This window comes from Chelonoidis abingdonii, chromosome 3, assembly GCF_003597395.2.
Source record: "Chelonoidis abingdonii isolate Lonesome George chromosome 3, CheloAbing_2.0, whole genome shotgun sequence".
Lineage (NCBI taxonomy): Eukaryota > Metazoa > Chordata > Testudines > Testudinidae > Chelonoidis > Chelonoidis abingdonii.
In genome coordinates, this window is record NC_133771.1 from 102,349,736 (window position 1) to 102,365,694 (window position 15,959).

Consider the following 15,959-nt stretch of genomic DNA (forward strand, 5'->3'; position numbering starts at 1 on the left):
TGAAGGGTTGCTGGCGCAGTTTTCTGACTTACTCAAACCTCAGTGAAACCAATATCCTCATTGTTATTGCTGCTTACTGTGTGCTCCATAATCTCTGTGAGAGTAAGGGGGAGACGTTTATTGTGGGGTGGGAGGTTGAGGCAAATTGCCTGGCCGCTGATAACATGCAGCCAGACACCAGGGCAATTAGAAGAGCACATCAGGAAGTGCTGTGCATCAGAGAAGCTTTGAAAACCAGTTTCCTGACTGGTCACGGTACTGTGTGACAGTTTTATTTGCTTCTCCTTGATGGAAACCCGCCCCCTTGGTTGACTCTAATTCCCCATAAGCCAATTGTCCTCCCCCCTTTGATCACAGCTTGGAAATAAAATCACTATCATTTAAAAACCATGTATTCTTTATTAATTGATTATAAAAATAGGGAGATAACTCACAAGGTAGCCTGGATGGAGTGTGGGAGGAGGGAAGGAGAAGGCCACTTCAATACTTGTTGAATGACAGCCTTCTGTCTACTGGAGTGGAGCGGTTGGGTCCCCGGAGCCTCCCCCTCTGTGTTCTTGGGCATCTGGGTGAGGAGGGTATGGAACTTGGGGAGGAGGGAGGGCGGTTAAACAGGTGCTGAAGCGGCAGTCTCTCCAGCTGACGTTCCCGAACCTCCACCAGATGCCGGATCGTGTCCATTTGTTCCCGCAGTAGCCCCAGCATTGCGTCCTGCCTCCTCTGATCTTCCTGCTGCCACCTCTCCTCACGTTCACTGGCCACTTTCCTGTCCTGTGCTATTGTGTCCCTGCACACTTTCTGCTGAGCTCTTTCAGTGTGGGACCCCTGCGGGAGCTCAGAACATTTCATCGCGCATGCGTTTTTTTCGCCACCTTATCTGAGATAGTCTTTGGAATGGATGAGGAAGGTTTGAAACATTGGCAGCTGCGAGAGGGATAAAAAGGGAGAGAAGTATTTAAAAAGATACATTTTACAGAACAATGGGTATACTCTTTCACAGGGAACAACACTATTCACATTAAATAGCACATGTGATTTGGGTACAAGGTCATTTTTTTACATCTTATATTGAGTGCCTGCACCTTTGGTGTCAGAGATCAAACACACCGGGCAACAGAATTTGGCTTGCAAGTGGCCATGGTAAGCCATAGTCTTTCGGCTTCTGCAACCTTCATAACAGCAGCGCCCTCCTTTCCCATACCAAGCAAAGCCCGTTGAGTTGTCCATTTAGGGCTGCAGTTTTCGTGTTAACATGCAGCAGCAGAAACCAAACTAATCCTTCCCCCCACCAAATCCTTTCCTCTGGGATGACCACTTTAACCCTCCCCCCACCACATTGTGTGGCTGGTATCAGGAAGATACCTGCTAGCCAAACACGAACAGTTCAGTGCCAATGTCCCCCCCACCTCTTGGCTAACTGTGGGGAGGATTTCTTTTCAGTCACAGGCACACAGCCCAGTAGGAACGGCCACCAATGAATGTCCCCTTAATTAAATTCCTATATTTCAACCAGGTTACCATGAACGATATCACTCTCCTGAGAAGATAAAGAACGGATGTTGTTTGAATGCCAGCAAACACCAGGACCATACGCTGCCAGGCTTTGTCATGCAATTATACCAGATTACTTGCTACATGCATGGCGTGGTCAAGTGTCCTACCATGGAGGATGGAATAAGGCTGCTCTCCCCAGAAACTTTCTGCAAAGGCTGTTGGAGCACCTCCAGGAGAGCTTCATGGAGATGTCCCTGGAGGATTTCTGCTCCATGCCCAGACACATTAACAGACTTTTCCAGTAGCTGTACTGGCCACAAATGCATCCAAAGTCCTCAGGGGAAATTAATCATTAAAAACACTTGGTTTTAAACCATGTTTTATATTTACAAAAGGTACACTCACCAGAGGTCCCTTCTACGGCTTCATGGTCTGGGATACCATGTTAAGAGGGTATTTCAGTCAGGCTGAGGAGAAGATCCTGGCTGTTGGGGAAAACAGAGTGCTGTGTGCTCTCCTCAACCTCGTCCTCCTCCTCCTCCTTATCTTCCCCATCTGCAAAATCCTCAGGCATGGTGACTGAGAGTACCCCATCATCAGAGTCCACGGACGGGTGGAGTAGTGGTGGCGCCCCCCCCAGAATTGCCTGCAGCTCAGCATAGAAGCAGCATGTCTGCGGCTCTGTCCTGGAGCATCCATTTGATTCTTTGGCTTTCTGGTATGCTTGTCTCAGCTCCTTAAGTTTCATGAGGCACTCTGGTGAGTTCCTGTTGTAGCCTTTGTCCATCATGGCATTGGAGATTTTTTCAAATGTTTTGGCATTCCATCTTTTGGAATGGAGTTCTGATAGCACAGATTTGTCTCCTCATACTGCGATCAGATCCAGTACCTCCCGTACGGTCCATGCTGGAGCTGTTTTACAAAACTGGTTTATGTAAAATCGGAATAATCCTGTAGTGTAGATGTACCCTGACTCATACAACTGACCCTTTTGGTGGGTTTTTAAAATTTTAAGGCCATTTGCTCTGCAAGGGGCTGTCCTCTAGTCTTTTCTTTTTCTCTGTTCCCTACATATCTTTATAATTGTACATCTTCTTAGTGCTTGAATATGTCAGATGTGTATTATAATATTAATTCCAAACCGCATGTGATAATACGTGTTTTGCATCCCCTGGCTGGGAAAGCTTAATTTTACCATTTTTTCTGACATGAAAAACAGATTTGCTGTGCATGCTATAGCTCTGCTAGGAATACTTGTCCCTAAACTAAAAATTATCTTGAGGCTGAAATATTAAAGGCGTTTTGAAATTTTTAACAGTTCATTTCACAGTATGATTTAATAGCCTGTAAAACAACTGTAATACTTTCCCTACTTCCATAAATTGTTCTCTGTTACACAGTTTTTCTCTCTTTCCTGTAAGGATGATCTTTTCATATAGCTAATGAATCCATTTATTTTAAGACTGTGCTGCTTTTTTGTGTTGTTTCGATCCCTATTTGCATTGTCAGTATGAAGTTCATTTGGTCATGTGATTGTATGTTTATCTTTAGAACTGAAGGGAAATTTAGGGCTTAATGGTTTTAAATGATGAGAGCACTGAGAGAAAAATCAGCGTAAAAGGATAATGTTGAACAGAATTGAATAAAATCTGTTAAAATCATTTGATAAAAGTTGCTGAGGTGATTCCAGCAGTCCAAATTTCAGACTAAATTAGAATTATAAAATCATAAAAGTGTTGTTCTAAGCGTACCTGTTACATCCCCCTGCATTGAGGCAACACCAAATTGTTCTTCAAACAGCTCATTCTAGCTTTGTTCCTCACATTAAAGGGAAGGTCTATTGTTGTAAACTGTACCATAGCATGAGAATCATAGCTTGAGTGACTGCTAGGAAGAGGGAAAGAAAGATGTAAGGTCAGAACCTGGTCATATTAGATTTGCAGGAGAGATTTACTATAGACTAGAACTGGTTGATTGTTTTCATTTAAAACATTTTTTTAAAACAAAAAAAAGCCTTGTTTCAAAAATGATTTTTTATTGAAAATTTTGAAAATTCTCAATGAAGTCCCCAAACCTGAATTTTTTTTTTTGTTTTTACCACCTTTTTTCCCCTTCTTTCCTCCCCCTTTCAGAGTAAAACTGAGACTAAAAAGAGGGAAAGGGGAGAGAAGGAATTGGGGGAGGACTGCAAAAACTGATGAACTAAAAATTGAAACCTGAAAAATATTTGGGTTTGAGGTTCTTTTAATCGAAAAAATCTAAAAATTGAGGGGGGTTTTAAATGTAGGTAATGTTTTTCAACCAAGTGGTACCATAGATTTAATGTGGGAGTTGGATCAAGTCCTGATGTTTTATCCAAGAGCTTTGTTGACAGGAGAAACAGAGATAAAAACACCTCACACCCCCTAATCCATTTTCATCAAAAACCAAACACTCAGAAGCCAAATTGTATTTGTTTTTTTACAAAAATCTGAATCACTTCAAATATTTTTTCATTTTTGACATTTTTCTGAGCACCAAAATAAAATAAAATAAAAATTTCCCAACCAGCTTTCCCGATCACCTATCTACCCATCTTGCATACTGCATACTTGGGTTCCCTTCCTAAGCCACTGATTTTAAATATCTTCCCCAGCCAGGCCACTGAGGAAAATCAGGCTGAAAGACATGTCAGTTGGGTTTATGATCTGCAGAGCTCAAGCACAGCAGGGCTGCCTGATGCTTTAGAGGGTGTCAGAAGTGAAGGAACAATAAGAAGAGCTTGCAGCATTAAACACCCTTACTATGAGAGCTCCCTAAATGGGTGACTTCTGTAAAATAATAACAAAACAATTTTTTTTCAGAAACTTGAATACAATTACTTCGTAGCCTTTCATTATTTTGAGGCAGGGATTATAACATTCTTATATTTATTGGGGGAACAGTAGCCGTTATAGTGCAAAGAAAAAACTTTCAGATCTGTCAAAAAATCTGTGGAGTGGCAAATGTAGGCACAAAAATGTGGAACAAATCTATACCTAGTTTAAAAGTAAAATTGTACTGGAAATTTAAATTACCACTTCACAAACAATCATGATTCTACTCCATATTGGAGAGAAATTGGGGTGCTGATACAATTTGTATCAGATGGGGAGAGCCATGGAACCAAACTGTAAACCCCGTATATGATGGAAACCACTTAAATCCAGGGGGTGCGGCAGCACCCCAGCATCCCTAGTTCCAGCACCTATGTAAAGTTATATAATTGTCTCAGTCTAAGAATGATAATACACCTCTACCCGAATATAACTCAGTCCTTTGGAGACAAAACAAATCTTACTGCGCTATAGGTGAGACCACGTTATATCGAACTTGCTTTGGCCCCCCCATTCCTTGTTCCCTGACTGCCCCCTCCAGAGACCCCTGTCCCTAATCACCCCCAGGACCCCACTCCCTACCGAACCCCCCTGCTCCCTGTCTTCTGACTGCCCTGACCCCTATCCATGCCCCCACACCTCTTCACAGGCACTCACTGGCAGTGAGTGGCCCCAGCCCACTCCACTCACCCCAGCAACGTGGCCCCAGCCCACTCCATTCCGCCATCTCCCAGCCGCGACGCTTTGCTTCCCACCACCGGTGAGTGCGGGAAGATTGGGGAAAGGACGGCCGGCATATTCAACTGCAGCGGGAAGAGGAGGTGGCTGGGAGCTGGTGGAGTGGAGCGGGCTAGGGACGGGCTGCTCCACTTCCCGTCGCTGGTGAGTGCAGGGAGGTTGGGGAAAGCATGCCTTCCGCACTCACTGGCAGCAGGAAGTGGAGTGATGTGGCCCCAGTCCGCTCTGCTTTCCTTGCCCTGGCCCCAGCTAATCACCCTTAACATGCTGCTCAGAGCAGTGTGTCAGAGCTTTACCACGTTGTATGTGAACCCGTTTTATATTGGGTCGTGTTATATTGGGGTAGAGGTGTACTAGAGACAGATTATACAATTACTTACTTACCCAGTAATGCAACTATAGGCTTTGATAATTTACATCCCGTACCCTCCCTATTTACTTATAATAGTATTTTATTATAACTTGTATGGCCCCCAGACCTGTTGATTTCTGAGATCTGGGTCATCCACACAGAGCTTCTGTGCCTGAAAGGTGTGTATTGCTGTGCAATAGCCTACACTACCCAGCATAAGGAAAGAATGAATCAGCAGGGACATTTGTACCTTTGAGTCCGCCTAATGCTGCACTGCTATTCCTCTCCCCATCTGAAGAGTTAGATCTGAACAAAGCCCCAGCTTGTGTGTAAAAATACAGCAGGTCTTGTGCAGAAGTTGTGCTGGGTCTAGTTGGTCCGCACTCAACGGTAGTCAGTCTGTAGAAGAGTTAAATGATGTTTAATGAAATGGTTATAACATACATACACTTTCCCTTGCAATTTTTTTAGAAACACCTTCATAAATTTAAAATATAAATAAACTGGTCTCAGTACATGAGCTTGATGACTTGAGAAATGGCATTTTGCTGTTGGGTCAAGTGAACTTTTATTTACACAAAGTGACAGCAGAAGTATAGATTTTGATGTTTGAAAGCAAAGCTGACTAGAAGATGCAGCAAGAGGAGGAAAATAAAATCAGATTAGTGCTGAGTTCTGAGCTGCCACTCTAAATTAAACAAGAGTATGGAAGGCTGGGGGCTGGGGGTAGCTTAGTGGCCTAAACACTGGATTTGTAATACTCCCTGAAACTACCAGTTCATATTCTAGTAGGGTCATCTCAGTGTTTCATCCGAGGTGGGTAAACTATTTAGCATGCAGTTTGCTATCTGGGTGTCTTTTAGATGCGGCTATAAGAACTCAAATCCAGTCTAGTAGGGGGAACATTAAAGATTCCCTGTCACTCTCTTGTAACAGAATGCTGTCTCCCTCCCACTACTTTCAGATGAATTGTACAGTATACATATTATCATCAAGAGTGACCAATGAAAATGGTGGAAGAAGTGGGGTTAAATCAAACACACACACACACACACACACACAAAGAGAGAGAGAGAGAGAAAATATACAACTCTAAATAGATGACATACAAATGTTACACAGTTCAGCCAAGCCTTAGAGCAAGATATATTAGGTAGTAGCACCCCATAAAATCAATGGAGAATAAAAGTGTTGCTAGATGACAGCAGGGGTGCTTTCCTTTGACCACAGTATTGACAGAACAATTGAACTGTAATTTAAGATGGAATAAAACCTGGTAATATTATTTTACATGAGAGAATATTAGCAGAGAAAAAGCCTTCCACTGCCATAACAATATTTTAGTGAAATATTAAATGTACTGTATGCAGGAAAATCAATGAATAGAGATCTGTATGGAACGTTTGTGTGTAGTTTTAATTTGGGTCGAATGGTAAGAGAAAGATCCTGGGGGTAAATGTGAAGAATTAATTGAAATATATACTTCTGCTAGCTGTACACTAACTGCAAAACTTTTTCTAATCAAGAAACATTCTTCTCTTACAGGAAATTAAAGTGATCTATTCTCTTTGGACTTTTCCATTGCCCCACCTATTAGTTACATCCATTTGTAGAAGAAAATTAGGGGAAAAAAAGTATAAATAGATCAAAATCATTTTTAAAAATTTGAGACTGCTTTGTGTGGAACTACAGTCTATGTCTGACTGCACAGCATGTAGGGCAAATTTTAGCTGGCTGGGGTTACACAGTCATGTGGAAACCTGAGTTTTAAGGCAGAGCCCTGCTAACACTGGTCTTGGTTCAATAATAGCTGGATGCACTGTTAGCTTTTCCTATACGTAGAGGTCAAAGCAAAAGCAGTAAGAGTCTATGGCCTGGTCTACACTATGCGTTTAAACTGATTTTAGCAGCATTAAACCGATTTAACACTGTACCCATCCACACTCACGGTACCAGACCACATCGATGGCCCTTAAATATTCGATATAAAAGACTCTTTAAATCAGTTCTGTACTCTCTCACACTAGAGAGTAGTGCTAAAATCGGAGTCATATGCATGTAGGTTATGTGCTGCTACGACGATATTGGCCTCGGGCAGATCTCACAGTGCCCACTGTGTAGCTCTGGACGCAATCTGAACTCGAATCAGTGGCAGTAACAGAAAAGACCCCGCGAACTTTTGATTCATTTCCTGTTGCCAGCATGGAGCTCTGATCAGCACAGGTGGTGATGCAGTCCAAATCCAAAAGAGCTCAGCGTGACGTCGGAGATACTGGATCTGATCGCTGGATAGGGAGACAAATGTTCTATCAAGCCCGTTACAGAACGATGCCAAGCATTGAAAAAATCTCCAGTCATACAGTGCTGCGTGCAACAACAAAAGAATCAAATGGACGCTCATGGGAGGGAGAGGTACTGAGGATCAGCTATCCCACGGTCCACAGCCAGGCTCTGAAAAAGATTTACATTCTTGGCTGAGCTCCAAGCTGTAGGTTCAAACAGGGCTGCGTGGGTTCAGGTATAGCTCACCATTGACTCCTCCCCCACCGTGAAGAAAGAAAATATTTCTTGACTTCTTTCATTGTCACCTATGTGTACAAATGCTGTGGAGACGTGATGCTGCGGCAGTGAAGAGCAGCTATCCGATCCTTGCATCCCTGCCAGCAGATGGTGCAGTAGAACTGCAGCCGTCCTTGTCATCAGCCGTGATGTCCTGGCTGGCTCAGGAGAGGCTGGTTGGGGCTGGGTAAAATGGAATGATTCCGTCTTATCCAGTGATGGTACAGAACGGTCTGGTACCGTCCTCCTCCAGCAATGAGGCTTAGCTCCATCAGCCCCTCTCTTTCGTGTAAAAAGATTCTGTATACTGCCTGGATATCATAGCAGTGGATGCTGGGCTCTCTCCCGCACCGTTAAGATTCTGCCTGGACGTCCATACAGTGGAGGCTGCCTCCCCTCTTTTATCTCACTGTTTTACTCCTGCATTCTTTATAACTTCATGAACAAAATGGGGGGGGACACTGCCACAGTAGCCAGGAGTTGGGGAGAGAGCAAGGGTGGGGTTGTTGCAGGGGCAACTCCTGAATGCAGCAGCTCTCATTTTCTGTGGGATACTTGACATGGGCAGCTGTTCGCTCTCGTTCTCTGTACACTGGTTTCTAGTACAACTTGCCCATATTCTGGCAGGAGATGACTCTATTTTAGATACCATAAGGTTATGGTTGACTCAGGATCATTCCCATTTTTCTTTGCCCCGGCCACTCAGCAGGGCACCCGATACAGCAGAAGACAGAATACAATACTGTCATCTCATGCATTACAATGGCAGCAGACGTACGAGAAAGTGATAAACTGTCTCTGCTATCATGCAAACAAGTGATGCTGCTGTGTAGCATGGAGATGCCTCTGTGACGACCAGTACACTACGGTGACAGTAAAAAAAAAAAGGCTGAACGGGCTCCATGGTGCCGTGCTATGCACCTGCCAGGGGAGGGGCAAAATTTTCCCCGTGGCGATTCGGTCAGAGAAGAATGAGTGATGGACTTTACCAGACACCCGCGACATGATTATTTGCCCCATCAGGCATGGATCTCAACCCAGAATTCTAAGGGTGGGGAGACTGCGCAGATATGGGATGCTAAGGAATAGCTACCCACAGTGCAACACTTGGAAATTGACGCATAGCTCGGACCATGCGACACACCACCAATTAATGTGCTTAGTGTGGCGTGTGCACTCACTATCACAATCTTTTACAAACCGGTTTAGTAAATCGGAATAATCCGTTAGTGTAGACGCTACCATTAACTAAACCATGGGGATGCTCAACAGTTCTGAAGTACAGAGCAAGGGTAAGAGGGTTGTAATGTCGAAAGGTACTGTCAGATAAGACCTAACAATCGAGCAGGAAAGATTGTTAGACGTAGTGAGACCATACGTACCCATAGGAGGCATGGGTAAGCATTTCTGTGTTCTGGTCCATTAGAAAGTAAATGATTTTAGGCACACATTTTCTTTTGTGTTGTGGGTTTTTGTTTTAACTCTGCCTGCTGTGAACAATGGATGACGTTTGAAATCTTTGTGTCTCCTGAAGCCATATTCTTCAGTCTGTGATGAAGAAACTTTCATTTATGAAATTAAAGCAAAACAAGACAAACCTAAACCCCCCACTTGTACAACATCAATATAGCTATGTACTTAACTTCAGGAGTTCAACTATGAGAGGTTGAGCACTGCGTTACATCTATTATTAAGACAATTGGTACTAAAATTTCTTAAAGAGCCCATTTAAAATTACTTTACCTTAAACTATTTTACAAGTAAATTCTCATAAATTCATAGTCAAAGAGCTCGGTATTATAATTTTGGGAGATTACACTGTATTATTAATACAAATAGAAGATGATCTTGTTTAAGCAACGCAACAAGCATTAACTCCACTTATAAGAAGAAGTATCTAGAAAATGTGCGTTTTCTCTCAGTACAATGTTAAATTAAGTGAATTTTAATATAAATTTAAAGTTGACAAAAATCTGCAGCTCTGCATCACACAGTGGCTAATGCATAGTGGAACCCTTTTTCTTTGAGAAATTCTTGAAGAAATCTCTGTCCACTGTACGTGAGACATGATAGTGATTCTACTTGAATTTGCCGTCACTTCTCAAAGTGATGGCTCTCGATATGAAAAGACGATGAGACTATGGAAGTGTGAGAAAAAGGATTCCAGATGAGTAGTCTGCCTCTGTTATGAACTGGAGAAGCTGAAGACAACTCTGTAAATCTGAGACCAGGTTAAAGCAAAAGCTGCTGCTGGTACACAAACCACTAGAGACCAGTAAAATTTCCTGCCTCCCCAACCACTTACCTACTTTCGAACAACGGCTAACCCCAAAGCACTCCAAGGGAAGCAGAGTTGCTTCAGAAAACCCATTTATCTCCTGGCTGAGAGCCATGATTGCAATGCTCGTGCACTTCTCCCTTACTTTTGAGAGTAGTGTCATTGAACATTTTAAGTATCATATCTGTAAGCATTCCAATATATTAATGAATGTCCAAAAGTTTCAGCTTTGAGTCACTTGATTCCACAGAATGGGTTTGTTATAAGGCAGGACTTCCCTAGTAGGATGCCTAGCAGATATGATGTACGTTTAATTCTCTGATGATAAATAATATAGTAGAACACTTACGTGATTCAACCAATACTTTTGGCATTTTGATGGCAGGCAACTTGAACTGCTGTACCATGTTGCATATTTTGTGCACATCTCAGCCTTGATATGGAGTCATGGTTGCTGACAGCCACTTGCTCGCCTCATTGATCTTCCCATTCACATGCAGTTTGAATTTGGTGGGGGCGGTAAGGATGCAACACATTTTTTAGGGAGAATATGAGTTTTGTATAGATCCTGTGGAAACTTATTGCTTTAAATGTTATTCTTACAAATGTGTCAAAATAAACAAGATAAAGACCATTCTCTTATATTTTGGATCAAAAGGAAAGTTAGACAGTATACAGTTTATCTATATCTATTGGAGTGTGGCTACGAGGCAAAAAGAAATAACATTACTGTAGTAGTAATGCTATGCAGCTGATTCCTCATGCGTTACGAGAAAATGAGACCTATGTAACTATTGCTACAGTTCAAAACATATCTGAATAAGCGCCAGAGAAACTGATATATAGATTTCAAGTCTTCCCAAGTATTATGTATATTCAAGACTTCTGTGGAATCAAAACAGTAAACTTCAATATGTGTTAGTGCACAACATAATATGCAGTGTAATTGGCACTTGTTGAGGCTTCTAGGTACCCAGCTAATTGCGCCTAACAAGTTGTGGGAATGGCGGTAACAGACAAACAGACTAATCATAAACTTTCTAGTTAAATTGGGAGACTGTTTCAGGTTGAGAGAGGAAATGGTGGGTCTATGGATTCTTCCTATTCTTCTATGTACTCTTGCAACACTTTCGCACATCTGCTGCATGAACAGCTTGCGTTGAAGCCTTATGGTATGTTAAGGATAAGTACTCTGTTTGTCTTGTTATAGTTGTAAAATCAGGCTAAATATACTACTAAGCCGCATTTTGAATTTAATTGATTGTAAGGCTGTAGAGATTTCATATAAGTGACGTAAGAGCCAGCATGGATTTTGTTGTAAAAGATGTGGACCTCAATTGTTATTCGTCAGCAGTTAAGTATACGCACTGGGTAGTTTTTCAAATGGCACAACTATTAACACAGGATGAAAGAACATAGAGAACGGCTATACAGGCGAGACCAACAGTCCATCTAGCCCATATCCTTTTCTGACAGCTGGCCGTGCTTCTCTTCAGATGGAACGGACAGGGCATTCATCAATTGATTGCTCTCCTATTGTCAGTGTAGGCTTGGCAGTTAGATTTAAGGACACCCAGAGCTTGGGGTTGCATTCCTGATCTGTCTATGAAGCCATTGTGGATACTATGGTCTATGACTATCTCATTTTTTGTAACCAATTATAGTTACTGGTCACAAATCTCCTGGCAATGATTTCAGATTGACTTCATTGTGTGAAGCACTTCTTATGTTCGTTTAAACCTGCTTGCACTATTGTCATTGGGTGCCTATTTGTTGTGTTATTAAGGGTAATGAACTTCTCTATTTCATTTCTACTGCCATTTGTTTTCTAGACCCTATCATTATGCCCTCCTATATATCGTTTTCTAAATGAACAGGTCCCACTCCTTTAATTCTCCTCATATGAAGCTGTTCAAGTATCCTGAATCATGTGTTGCCTTTCTGTACTTCTCAGTTTCAATAAAATTTATAGATGGGCGACCAGCACTACACATAGTATCGAATAGTGGCATTTGATAATGTCGTCTTATCTATTCCTTTCCTAATGTTCTAAAATTCTGTAGCTTTTTTGCCAGCTCCACATGAGTGACATTTCAGAGACTACACGCATGTTCGAAGATCTTTCTTGAGTTGGTAAAGCTAATTTATTATCCCATCATTTGTACGATATAGCTTGGGATTGTTATCTACATGTTTATTACTTATGCATTTATCAGCATGAATTCATCTGCCATTTTTGTACCCACTTGTGACATCCTTGTAACTCTTGCGCAGCAACTTTGACTAAACTCATTGAGGTAGTTTAGTATCAAACAGCTTCTGATGTATACTTAAAATTTGCAACTATTTTTTTGTATTGCCTTCAAATTCTTTGGCAGCGCCATTATACTTTTTAAACTGAAGCCAGAGTTTTCGCTTGTATGTTCCTTGAGTAGATTATTTCAAATTTTAAAAGATGCTTTTTGTCTTTAGCTCCTCTTTACTCTGTTTAGCCATGGTAGTGGTTTTGGCTCTTTTACGATTTAGTTTTAATTGTTATACTCTAAGTGAGCTCTTTCTGATGTTTACGTTCTCATGCAGCTGTGGGCATTTCACTTTGTGCATGTTCTTTTGTTTTCCATTTAACTAGCTGCTCAGTTTTGCAATTCCCATTTTTGAAGTTAATGCTACTGGGGTGAGGTTTCTTTGATTTTCCCACTAATAGGAGTGAATTAATTACATTTGCTTGTACTCTGAGCAATCATGCTATTGACACTGTTGGACCAGCATCTGTGTGGTGGTCACGTTGGCGAATGCAGATTGCCCCTTGTGGTTCAGACGATGCATCACAAGAAGTGTCACTTATGTGTCTAGAACATTTATCTCGGCAGCATCCAAGTGACATTAGTCCGCTCAATAGGAGTTGAAAATCCATTATTACTGTGTTGTTTGATTTTGTGCTCTGAGTCTCTCTTCCTTTATAACCTACAGTACTAGTCCAGATGGTTGATGTATATCTACCGCTATATGTCTGTTGTCAAGATGGAAATTCTTTCATAGAGATTTTGTTGAGTCCCAAGTTTGAGTCTAATTTTTATTATTTTGATTATGCCATTTCAATACTACTACTTCTCACCCGCACCAGTCTGCGTCGATTCTATTTATTGTAGATCGTATTCTGTGACCCATGTTATGTATCTTCGTCGAGTTCTGGTTTGCCAGTATATCCATAAGGCGTGCTGACCAGGGAATGTTCAGATGCTGCACATCCTGGCGTGATAGGGTTTCCTATACAATGTTACAGTTTGTTCAATGACTCTCCAGCCTCCCTAGTAAAGTTGTTCCAGCACCTCTTATATCAATATCCTCTTTAATTCCAACCATCAATTGCACTATCTGTATTTAAACTTCTTGCAGTTGTATATATAGCACTATTATAATTGCAATATTTAGTTGCCCAGGAATAATTGAATGGACTTGTTTGTCTGACTATTCCTTTCCAAATGAGTTGCTTGTTTAGCTAACCTAAAGACTGAGAGGGAATGTTGATTTGCCTTAAAACATCAGAGGATAAACCAGTGAGGTCGAGGAGTTATATTAAATAAGCGCAATGTGGCACAAGAACAAATGGATAGTATATGACCATTTCAAAATTTAGACTGAAATAGATGAAGGTTCTAAACCACATCAAGAAGCACCAAAAAGGAACAATTTGACCTGTCAACGTCGGGAAGCAATGGGGCAATGCCAAATATTCAAGACTGGACTGACAAGGTTTGACTTGGCGATGGGATATGAAGATGCTACAATGGCATTGAGTGTCTTGACTGCAGCAGCAATAGACTGCAATGGCTGTGATGGGACACTAGGGACAGGCTCGAGTAAACAGAGAATATTCCAGGTGTCGGTTGTGGTTGATGAATTTGAGTCCAATTTGCACACGTATTTGGGCTGGAAGAATTTTCCTGGTCAGATTGAACAGAGACCCTTAGGTTGTGTGCCTTCTCTGCGACGAGGGGCACAGGTTACTTGCGGGTTTAACTAACAAGAAATGTGGAGTCTCGTACTGAAGTCTTTAAATCATATTGAGGACTTGTCAACTCAGCCAAGTATATGTTTTTCAGGAGTGTGTGAGGTCTTGACCTGCAGTGTGCAGGGTAAGACAGATAATCATGATGTCCTTCTGTCTTTAAGTTTGAGCCGTGAGTTCCTACCTCTCCTTTGTCAGTTTTCTGTCTCTTTGTTCGCTAGAGATTATAGAGTATCTCTTCAATAATCTCTCCCTAGATATATCTTCCAAATCACATGTACTTCTGACGTCTGGTTTCCGCCTCTAGGCTTTATGAAAACTCCTGACCTTTTTAATTTCTATTGAATGATATAAGCAATAAGTTCATTCATAGGAAAGACTGAGTTTACCTCCCTCAACTGAACCGTACTGATGATAGCTCAGTTAATTTAAAATTCCTTCTCTGCTCCCTGCGTCCATTCCCCTGCATCGCCCATAAGCAAAATGGTCCTTGCTCTATTCCGACCCAATCAACAAGACTGTTGGAAATCTTGCTCAAGGAAGCCTGTAGTTCCAGCACAGTAGCTAATTGTGGAGTCAATCTAATCAATAGTTTAGATAGCAACTGGGACAGGGAATTATTTTTGTTGAAAAAAAGCAAGGTAGGAAGATATGTAGCATTCGAAGTAACTGTCAATGATTACTTACCTATTCATGTGATTTGTGAAGTATGCTGAGAACTCATCTTGATATATACAAAATGCTGTGTGGTGCTTTGAAGTAACGGACAAGTTTTTAAGTCATTGTTGTCAAATCCATTCGGGGTTCGTACGATGTAATGAGTGAGTCTTTTTACCTGAGAGAGAATTTGCCCTGGAGTTCTTTGGAATGAGTCAACCTTCTTTTAAAACGAGTTTAGTACTGGCAGAACCAGTGGAAAAATAAGAGTGAATGAAAGCCTGTTGCTTTCACCACCTCCACGCACTACAACGCGTGAAGTAATAGAAGGCTGGTGCAGCATTTTTTAATAACAGACTCCATAATGGAAAGGTTTTTTTGGCTGATAAGTGTGAGAACTTTTCAAATAAATGGCTTATCCTACAAGATGCGAGGCCTTGGGTGTGGCAACATAAGAGACCAGCAGGATACAACGACAGTAGCAGACAAGAGAGACTGATTCTGATATTAATGAGAATGAAAGCCACGAGGCCCAGTTTACTCTGGCTATTGGAGGACTATGGACAAAGACTCTGTCTCTGTAGCAATAGAAGAACCATAAGATGTTGGTTTCTAGTGAGTCTTCCACTTTGAGCTCAGTCTCTTGGGATTTTCTTCAATGCAGGAGGAACTGCCAAGTGCTTGCTTTTACCGTGGCGTGTGTTGCCTCGCCCCACTCGCACTGAGAAGAGCAATATGTTCAGCCACTCTGGGTACACTTGCAACGATTCAGGTCAGGTACCACATGTTCGATTCTAGTCGAAATTTCCAGGTGATGTGCATTCTAGATGGTAATGTCAAGGGCTGCACAAATGAAGTATAAAGCTTAGGCATTTGATTCTTCTCACAATCCGGAGGAAAGCATCAATAAGTGCTTCATGCTAAAACAAAGCTTTGTCATAACAATGGGGAGTATATCTACAAACAAACACGGTGTCTGTTATGCGAAAGAACGAAGGCAAAATGTGCTATATTTAA

At 41.7% G+C, this 15,959-nt stretch overlaps 1 protein-coding gene and 1 pseudogene across 4 annotated transcripts in view; one reads left to right on the top strand and one right to left on the bottom strand.

Moving 5' to 3' along the window:
* The window catches only part of LAMA2 (laminin subunit alpha 2), a 490,975-nt gene that overhangs the window by 116,396 nt on the left and 358,620 nt on the right, over positions 1 to 15,959 (top strand). The gene's annotated exons all lie outside the window — the stretch shown is intronic.
* Positions 481 to 10,683, bottom strand: LOC142046520 (uncharacterized; annotated as a pseudogene).